Below are 9,528 nucleotides of genomic sequence, written 5' to 3' on the forward strand. Positions count from 1 at the left end.
AATTCTTCAATATTTTACTTCAATTTCTTTTCTTTTTTTCAAGTTTTTATTTAAATTCCAGTTAGTTAACATACAGTGTAATAATAGTTTTGGGTGTAAAGTATACTGATTCAACACTTCCATACAATACCCAGTGCTTATCACAAGTGCCATCTTTAATCCGCATTACCTGTTTAACCCACCCCCCCCGCCCCCGCCACCCATCTCCCCTCTGGTAACCATCAGTTTGCTCTTTATAGTTAAGAGTCTGTGGTTTGCCTCCCTCTCTCTTTTTTTCCCCTTGGTTCATTTATTTTGTCTCTTAAATTCCACGTACGAGTGAAATCATATGGTATTTGTGCTTCTCTGGTTTCTTTTGTTTAGCATAATACTTTCTAGCTCCATCCATGTCATGGCAAATGGGAAGATTTCATTGTTTTTCATATCTGAGTAAAATTCAGCTTTGCGCAGTGGCAGTATCGTAGCCAATGAAGTTTATAGGAGGCGCGATTATTGCTAATTGAAAACTTTTCCCGTATCTGAGTAAAATTCACGTATATATTCACATATACATATTCATATATATATATATATGAATATATATATATATATATATATATATATATATCTCACATCTTTCTTATCCATTCATCAGCCAATGGACACTTCGGATGTTTCCACATTTGGCTATTGTAGATAATGCCGCTATAAACATTGGGGTGCGTGTATCCTTTTGAACTGCTAGATCATAGGGTAGTTCAATTTTTAACTTTTTCAGGTATCTTCATACTATTTTCCAGAGTGGTTGCACCAGTTTGCATTCCCACCAACAGAGCAAGAGAGTTCTCCTTCTTCCACATCCTTTCCAGTACCTGTTGTTTCTTGTGTGGTTGATTTTAGCCATTCTGACAGGTGTGTGCTGATATCTCATAATTTTGATTTATATTTTCCTGAATATCAGTGATGTTGAGCATCTTTTCATATGTCTGTTGGCCATCTACACATCTTCTTGGTAAAATGTCTATTCATGTCTTCTGCCCATTTTCTAATTGGATTATTCATTTTTTGGGGTTTTGGGTTTATAAGTTCTTTATATAGTCTGGGTACTAACACTTAATCATATATGTCATTGCAAATATCATCTCCATAGGTTGCCTTTTAGCTTTGTTGGTTGCTTCCTTTACTATGCAGAAGTTTTTTGGGTTTTTGTTTTTTGTTTTTTGCTTTTTGTTTTTTTATAAAGTCCCAATAGTTTATTTTTGCTTCTGTTTCCTTGCTTTAGGAGACTCAGCTAGAGAGAACCTGCTACAGCCGAGGTCAAGGAGGTTACTGCTATATTCTCCTCTAGGATTTGTGGTTTCAAGTCTCACATTTAGGTTTTTCATCCATTTTGATTTTATTTTTTGTTTGGGGTAAGAAAGTCGTCCAGTTTCATTCTTTTGCATGTTGTTGTCCAGTTTTCCCAACATCACTTGTTAAAGAGACTGTTATTTTCTCACTGGATATTCTTTGTCAAAGATGAATTGACCATGACCCAGTATGGGTACCTTTCTAGGTTTTCTGTTCTGTTCCAGTGATCTATGTGTCTGTTTTTATGCCAGAACCGTGTTGTTTTGACCACTACAGTTTTATAATATAATTTGCCTCCTTTGCTTCTTTTGTTCAAGGTTGCTTTGCCTATTCAGGGTCTTTTATGGTTCCATACGAACTTTAGGATTGTTTGTTCTGACTCTGTGAAAAATGCTGAGGGTATTTTATAGGGATTGCATTAAATGTGTAGATTGCTTTGGGTAGTATAGCATTTTAACGATATTTGTTCTTCTAATCCATGAGCACGGGATATCCTTCAATTTCTTTATGTTTTCAGTTTCTTTAATTAGTGTTTTATAGTTTTCAGAGTACAGGTTTTCACCTCTTTGGTAGGTTTATTCCTAGGTATCTTTTTGGTTTTGGTGCAATAGTAAATGGGATTGATTCCTTAATTTCTCTTTCTGCCACTTCATTATTAGTATACAGAAATTCAAAGGTTGGTTTTGTATCCTGCGACTTTACTAAATTTGTGTATCAGTTCTAGTAGGTTTTTTTGATGGAGTCTTTCAGATTTTCTATATAGAGTATCACGTCATTTGCAAATAGTGAGTTTTATTTCCTCCTTGCTGATTTGGATGTGTTTTATTTTTTTGTGGTGTCTGATTCCTGTGGCCAGGACTGCCATCACTATGTTAAATAACAATGGTGAGAGTAGCTATCCCTGTCTTGTTCCTGATTGTAGAAGAAAGGCTCTCACTTTTACTGTATTGAGGATATTAGCTGTGAATTTTTCATATAAATGGCCTATATTATGTTGAAGTATGTTCCCTCTAAATCTACTTTATGAGGGTTTTTATCTTGAAAGAATGCTGTACCTTGTCAAATGCTTTCTCTGCATGTGTTTAAACAATCACAAGGTTTGTGTTCTTTCTTTTATTAATGTGGCATATCGCATTGATTGATTTGAAAATATTTAACCACACTTACAACCCAGGAATAAATCCCACTTGGGATTGGGTAAATCCAATTTATTTACCCATTTATTGGGTAAATGATTTTTTTGATGTATTGTTGGATTCAGTTTGCTAGTATTTTACTGAGAATTTTTGGATCTACGTTCATGAGAGAAATTGGCCTGTAGCTCCCCTTTTTAGTGGTTTTGGTGTCAGGGTAATGATGGCCTCATAGAATAAATTTGGAAATTTTCCCTTTTCTGTTTTTTAGAATAGTTTAAGAACAGTTATTAACTCTTCTTTAAATGTTTGGTAATTATTGATAGATGTGTATTTATTACCATTTTATTATGTATATTTTCATTGTTTCTGGAGATTTTCTCTGATCCTTTCTTGTCTTTGTCACTTTTGGTGTCTCCTTTCAACTCAAAGAGTTCCCTTTAATATTTCTTTCAGGGCTGGTTTAGTGGTGATGAGCATTTTTAGTTTTTGTTTATTTGGGAGACTCTTTATCTCTTCTATTCTAAATGTTAGCCTTGCTGGATAGAATATTCTTGGCTGCCGAGTTTTCCCAATAAGCACTTTGAATATATCATGCCACTCCCATCTGGCTTGCCAAGTTTCTGTTGAGAAATCTCCAGCTAGCCTTATGGGTTTTCCCTTGTTAGTGAAGGAATTCTTTTGTTAGAATAGATTCAGGTATTGGCTAAGGGGTACTTTAGGGAGGGGTAGTATGGTATTGCAGTTTATTTTGTCTTTTATCTAGGTTTTTGTTATGGAACACTATCTTACTAATTTTCTACCCTGGGCAAATGCTTCCCATTACCATTCAACTTTCCAGAGATATTGTGACTCAGATTTATTTTCCTGGGGCTATAGGATCTCTACATTATCAGCTGTGGGTTAATGCTTTTCCTCTTCCTTTTACTTTTTTTTATGCAGTGAGTTTCCTTCTGCTTAGAGCCAAGTGTATATGAAACAAAAATGGAACATCAGCCTGGATTCTCCTTCAAGTTTTAATTCCTTCAGTTTTATGCTTGTATAACACTGAGTTACTCTGCAGTATTTTTCCTTCTTTTACCATGAGCAAACCATTGCATTAGATCTTATTATTTTAAGAAAAACGTTTCTTTTAATTTTTTTAATGTTTATTCGTTTTCAAGAGACAGAGGCAGAGCATGAACAGAGAGAGAGAGAGGGAGATACAGAATCTGAAGCAGGCCCTAGGCTCCGAGCTATCAGTGCAGAGAGCCCAGCGCGAGACTTGAACTCATAAACAGTGAGATCATGACCTGAGCTGAAGTTGGATGCTTAACCAACTAAGCCACCCAGGCTCCCCAAGAAAAAGATTTTTGAGATATATACTTCCGGAATAGCGACAACGACATTTGGCAAAATGCTCATTCTGAATACAGATTGATTGTGAGTATGAAAGCAGATCCTCTTTGCTTTAGCTAAGATATCACAGTCTTTGGCAGGTTTGCTCCACCGTTTGTGGTTTAGGGTTATAATTCTTTCCCTGAAGAAGTTTATCTTCTCTCTTTTTCTTATTTTGCTTTTGCTGGCAGTAAGTTTTAATAGAGTATTGAGACGTAAAATGTTTCTACTCAATGCCTTACAGTATCCACATTTCTGGACACTCATTTTAAGATTAATTAATGATTTTCAATTCATATGACCTATTTGCTACCCTCTTTCTTTCTAGTCACTTGAATACATAACAACCAAGTACAAATGCTCTGAACAATAGTAAATTAATAAATCATTCTGATTCCTGTAATTCTATCTTCCAGGCCATCTCGACTCCTTATCTTAGCTACATGAATGTGAAATAAATACTTGACTATAGTTTTAGGGTCGTCTGGGTGTCTCAGTCAGCTGAACTTCCGACTTCAGCTTAGGTCATGATCTCATGGCTGATGGATTCAAGCCCCACTTCAGGCTCTATTCTGACAACTTAGATCCCAGAGCCTGCTTCAGATTCTGTGTGTCCCTCTCTCTCTGTCCCTCCTTCATTCACAGTCTGTCTGTCTGTCTGTCTCTCTCTCTCTCTCAAAAATAAACATTAAAAAATTCTTTTAAATAATAATTGACTATAGTTTTAAAAATAAGTGATCTAGGGGCACCTGGGTGGCTCAGTTGGTTTAAGTTTCCAACTTTGACTCAGGTCATAGTCTCACATGTGAGTTCGAGCCCTGCATTGAGCTCTTTGCTGACAGCTCAGAGCCTGAAGCCTGCTTTTGGATTCTGTGTCTCCCTCTCTCTCTGCCCCTCCCTTGCCCACACTCTGTCTCTCTGTCTCTCTCAAGAATAAACAATAAAAAAAAATTTTAAAGAAATAAAAATAAGTGCTTTAAAAATTTTTTAATAAAATTAAAATAAGTGGTCTAAATATTTTTTTTGCTAAGGTAAACAGCTAAAGATTCTAAAAACTGAGATTTCAATTTCTTGTAAAAGCAAAAGGTTTAGAGGGGCACCTGGGTGGCTCCATTGGTTAAGTGTCTGACTCTTGATTTCCACTCAAGTCATGATCTCATAGTTCATGGTTTGAGCCCCACATTGGGCTCTGCACTAATAGTGCAGAAGCTGTTGGAACCCTTTCTCTCCCTTTCTCTCTACCCTCCCTGCTCGTGCCCTCTCTCTCTTTATCTCTCTCAAAATAGATAAATAAACTTTAAAAACCCTTTGAGTAGGCATACATTTTGCTCACTAGTAGTCCCACCTAATTTCAAGATTAATTTATATCTCCTCCATACATTACTTTTTTTCTTTCATGCATTTCTTATTTATGTGCACAGCATTAAAGTAATACTTACTTCAGAACTATCATATTGAAGTCCTTTACATTTGTATTGGGGGGGGGAATGTGATTCTTTTTTCTAGGACAATAGTTAATGAGGAGGAAATAAAAAATGAAATAAGGAAATCTTTCATGAATTTAGTATAAATTCGTGTCATGAGTTATTCAAATTAAGCACTACAAAGAAGAGAAGGGGAATGGATTCATCCAGCTCAGGAATATTTGAAGAAAGAATTTGGAAAGGCCCTTGAAATGTCCATTTTATGTGGACTGATGAAGAAAGCTGAGGCTTGCATGAAAGTCAGAAGCAAAAGCGCAAAACAATCAAGCTGAACAAAGGAAGAGACAAAAAAATGAGCAGAGATTGAGAGAATACATACTGAACACATATCTCATTCATAAAATTTTCTTTAAAGTATCTAAGCACGTGATCAGTTTTTGTTATAGAATGTAAATCCCTCAAGCAACATTTCCCAAGTAGGAAAATTACCTACATCTAGGTGTATTTAAGATGCACCTTGAGTATATTTAAAATGCAGGTTCCCAGGTCATGTTCTATACCTACTGAATCAGAGTCTCTGGACCTGGAATTGACTTGAATATCTGCACTTTGAACAAAAAAAAATCCAGGTGACTTCTACTCACTAGGGTTTTGAAACCATTCATGTGTTTGTGTCTACATGAGATGAGGAATGTTAACTAAGTTGATTGTGTTAATCATTATAAAACATGTGTAAGTCAGGTCATTGCGCTCTGTCCCTTAAACTTATACAGTGCTGTATGTCATTATCTCTCAATAAAATAGAAAGGAGAAAAATAAAACCACTCAGCCAAAGTGTAGGGTGCAGTCTCTTTAGTAATCTGTATTCAATTTCCTATGCAATCTTTATAAAGATTCTAAATAAATATTTAAAAGCATTAATGTTAAGACCTAAACAATTTAGAAGATGTTTCCCAAACGAAGCTGGTTTTCTTATGAAAGGGGAAGTGTGGTTGAATCTACATATCAAGAGAATGAGGTCCAAAACTCACCTTAAGTTTCTAAGGAAGGTAATTTTCTTAATCTATACCCCTTTTAATAGTGAATTGCCTTTGGGGTTCTTATTCATTTTACAGTTAATAAATCAACTAATGAATCTACAAATCCATGGTAAGAAATGCCTATAATTTAGCAACACAGAGGTGATACAAAAGAAGAGTTGTGTAAGTCATGAAACTTGACTCAGCAGTTTGCAAACAAGATGAGAAAACAAGAGAAAATTTGCAAGAATAGAAGCTACTTACATTGTATTAATTTTAAATGCTCTTCACAGGCTCTTTAGAAGCTAAGGAGAAGAAAGGAAATTTTTCTTGTGGTAAAGTCAGATTGCAATAAGTCACTGGGCTAAGATCTGGATTTAAAAGTTGGATAATATGATTTACCCATTACAGAAAACACCCAAATAGTCACTATGTAGGGGAAAAACTCAATTTAGGGGAAAAAAATCAACTATAAAATAGCATTTGTGTCATAATAATCTAGTAGTTGTCAATTAGTGTCTTCTAATATAACACAGGATTTCACAGAATATTATCCTTCAACATAGCACTTCATCAAAATTTCATTTTCAGTAAATCCAATTATCTCATTCTTATAAAAGTAGCCCACAGTGCTGAGAAAACAAGAAACTGACTTCTAGATGATGCTTGGTCTTGTTTCCGTTTAGTTTTAAAATCGCATATTTCTTCAGAAAATAAGTTTTACTGTCATATTATGGCAACATGTGGAGTACCTTCAATTTGAATTTACTTATATTCTTTTTTATCAGAATCTCGTATTGCAGAATTTTTAAGAACAGTTTAAATTTGAAAGCCTTAATATGGATTTCTACAATTTTATATCTCATTTTTATATGTTCTGTTATTATTTGGGGGTTGAAATTTTAGCATGAAATCTTAGCATGATCTAGACTGCAGTTAAAGTCAAAGAAAGTTGACACGTGCATATTTCTCATTTATTTTAGAATTCAGGTTTATATAGTTTTAATTCAAGGCTTACGTGTCTCCTTGATTCAGATTTACTTCTTCCCTTTTGCTCATTTTGACGTACTAAGAACAGAGGAGCAGATAAAATTAGCTCCTGGGTGGCTCAGTTGGTTAAGCGCTGACTTCGGTTCAGGTCTTGATCTCACAGTTTCTGGGTTCGAGCCCTGCATTGGGCTCTGTGCTGACAGCTCAGTCTGGAGCCTGCTTTGGATTCTGTGTCTCCCTGTCTCTTTGCCCCTCCCCGACTCATTCTCAATCTCTCTCTCTCTCTCTCTCAAAAGCAAACATAAAAAAAAAGATAAGGAGACATGTAATAAGCAAATGGAGCAAACTTCCAAACTCATGCTCTTTTGACTGTTTCTTCACCTAAAAATTATTTATTGTAGTTTGACTGATTGATCATAATTTTCCTTTCACTTATGTCTCCATTTAACAATTGTATGGGATTTAAGAGCAATTGTATTACAATTGAAAATATTTCTAATACTACTTGCTGTAAGCAAACTTACTGCACTAGATTCATCGTATAGCCAGGAAAATGTAGTTACTCCAAGGCGAATTCAGGTAAAGGCAGTAGGAAGTAGAGCTTCTCTATTTCTCTTTTTTAGTAGATGCTAAAACAAGACATTCTTATTACTTTGTATATGCCAGGCTTGAGTGTTTGGGCATGTGCTCAACACAGACATGCACAAAAAGTCCCTTTATCTAAATCAAATAGTAGCAGTTTAATTATAAATTGAAAATGATGTGTTTCACAGCATAGACTCTTAGTGAGAATTTCCAATTTCTTAGTTTAAACAGTAAGTGGAGAGCCAAAATGTCGGGGAATTCTAGATTTACATCTCAACCATGGAAACATTTAGCAATTTTTTGAGCTAGCCAAAGTGTTTGTTCCCATACGATGAGTAATGACTAGGAGGAACGCTATCTTCTCAACCCTGGAGAATCCCCATGAGGCAGTTGTTTAGAGTTATCTAAAGCAATCCTGTGACCACCTACTCTCACCAGAAATGTACAGAATGCAGTTTTACTAAACAGCAACATCAATAAAGACACCAAATTTCTGGGGAAAGAATGCTAATTTTGGCATGGAGTGTCTTAGCACCTGAACAAGGCTTACCATTTCCTGCTCTATAGTTTGCATACATTCACATGACAATTATGAATGTCTACACCCAGGACACTGTTAGAAGATATGTCAGGAAATTACAGGAGGAGGAAGAATGCAATATGTACACTTTTAAAAGACATTTTCTAGATCCCGTCTTCAAAAGTTAAACACTGAGGAAGACTGAGGCTCTTCTTTTATTATTAAATAATCTTTACAAATAACAAAGAGAACTAGGGAGTCTTAGCTCTAATGATGAAGAGACACCTGAATGCTGATTACTCACTGATTATCCAGTGACTCAACTTTGCTGCTGTATAGAACTTTGGCATGACACAGCTTTTCCTAAATTATATAAGAAGGGAACTGTGGGAGAGAATTTACACAGATCAGCCTATAAAGGTATTGCATATTTTCCCACTTGTAAATTAGGATAAAAAACAAAATTGAATTGAGCTGTGATTGATAATGATAGAAAGTACATGGCAGTCTAAGTATTTTGAAATTTTACATATTTAAAACTATCTTAGTTGAGTATTATATTTCTTTTTTTTTATTTTTTTTTATTTTTTTTTTATTTTTGGGACAGAGAGAGACAGAGCATGAACGGGGGAGGGGCAGAGAGAGAGGGAGACACAGAATCGGAAACAGGCTCCAGGCTCCGAGCCATCAGCCCAGAGCCCGACGCGGGGCTCGAACTCACGGACCGCGAGATCGTGACCTGGCTGATGTCGGACGCTTAACTGACTGCGCCACCCAGGCGCCCCGAGTATTATATTTCTAAACCAGCTGGCCTATTTTTATCCTTGAATAAAATCACCTTGTTGCCATATTGTACCATGGAGCGTGCCAAGATGAGGTGCTCAAAACAGGGTTTTGCCTTCATGAGTTTGATAGATGTTCATGCAAAACTAGTGTTCTCTTAGTCACATGACCAGCAGGTGTGTAGTCCTTGATTTTAGTTCTATTTCAGCTACTGGTAAGTTGATTATCTTTTTGAGGTTCTTCTCTGAGATCATTGAAAGAAATTCCCTGACTCTCATATTGCTTGTAAATCAATTAATCTCAAATTTGGTGAGGATCCCAAAACAATGTGTGCGTGTAGGTTGATTTTCAGCTCTGAAATCAGGCTG

General features: G+C 35.8%; 1 pseudogene; it reads left to right on the plus strand.

Moving 5' to 3' along the window:
* Positions 1 to 438: 438 nt before the first annotated feature.
* Positions 439 to 590, plus strand: LOC124527475 (uncharacterized; annotated as a pseudogene).
* Positions 591 to 9,528: the final 8,938 nt, after the last annotated feature.

Source organism: Lynx rufus, unplaced genomic scaffold (genome assembly GCF_022079265.1).
Source record: "Lynx rufus isolate CCGP_SWC_20201006 ecotype Redwood Valley unplaced genomic scaffold, mLynRuf1.p SCAF_5, whole genome shotgun sequence".
NCBI classification, from domain to species: Eukaryota; Metazoa; Chordata; class Mammalia; order Carnivora; family Felidae; genus Lynx; species Lynx rufus.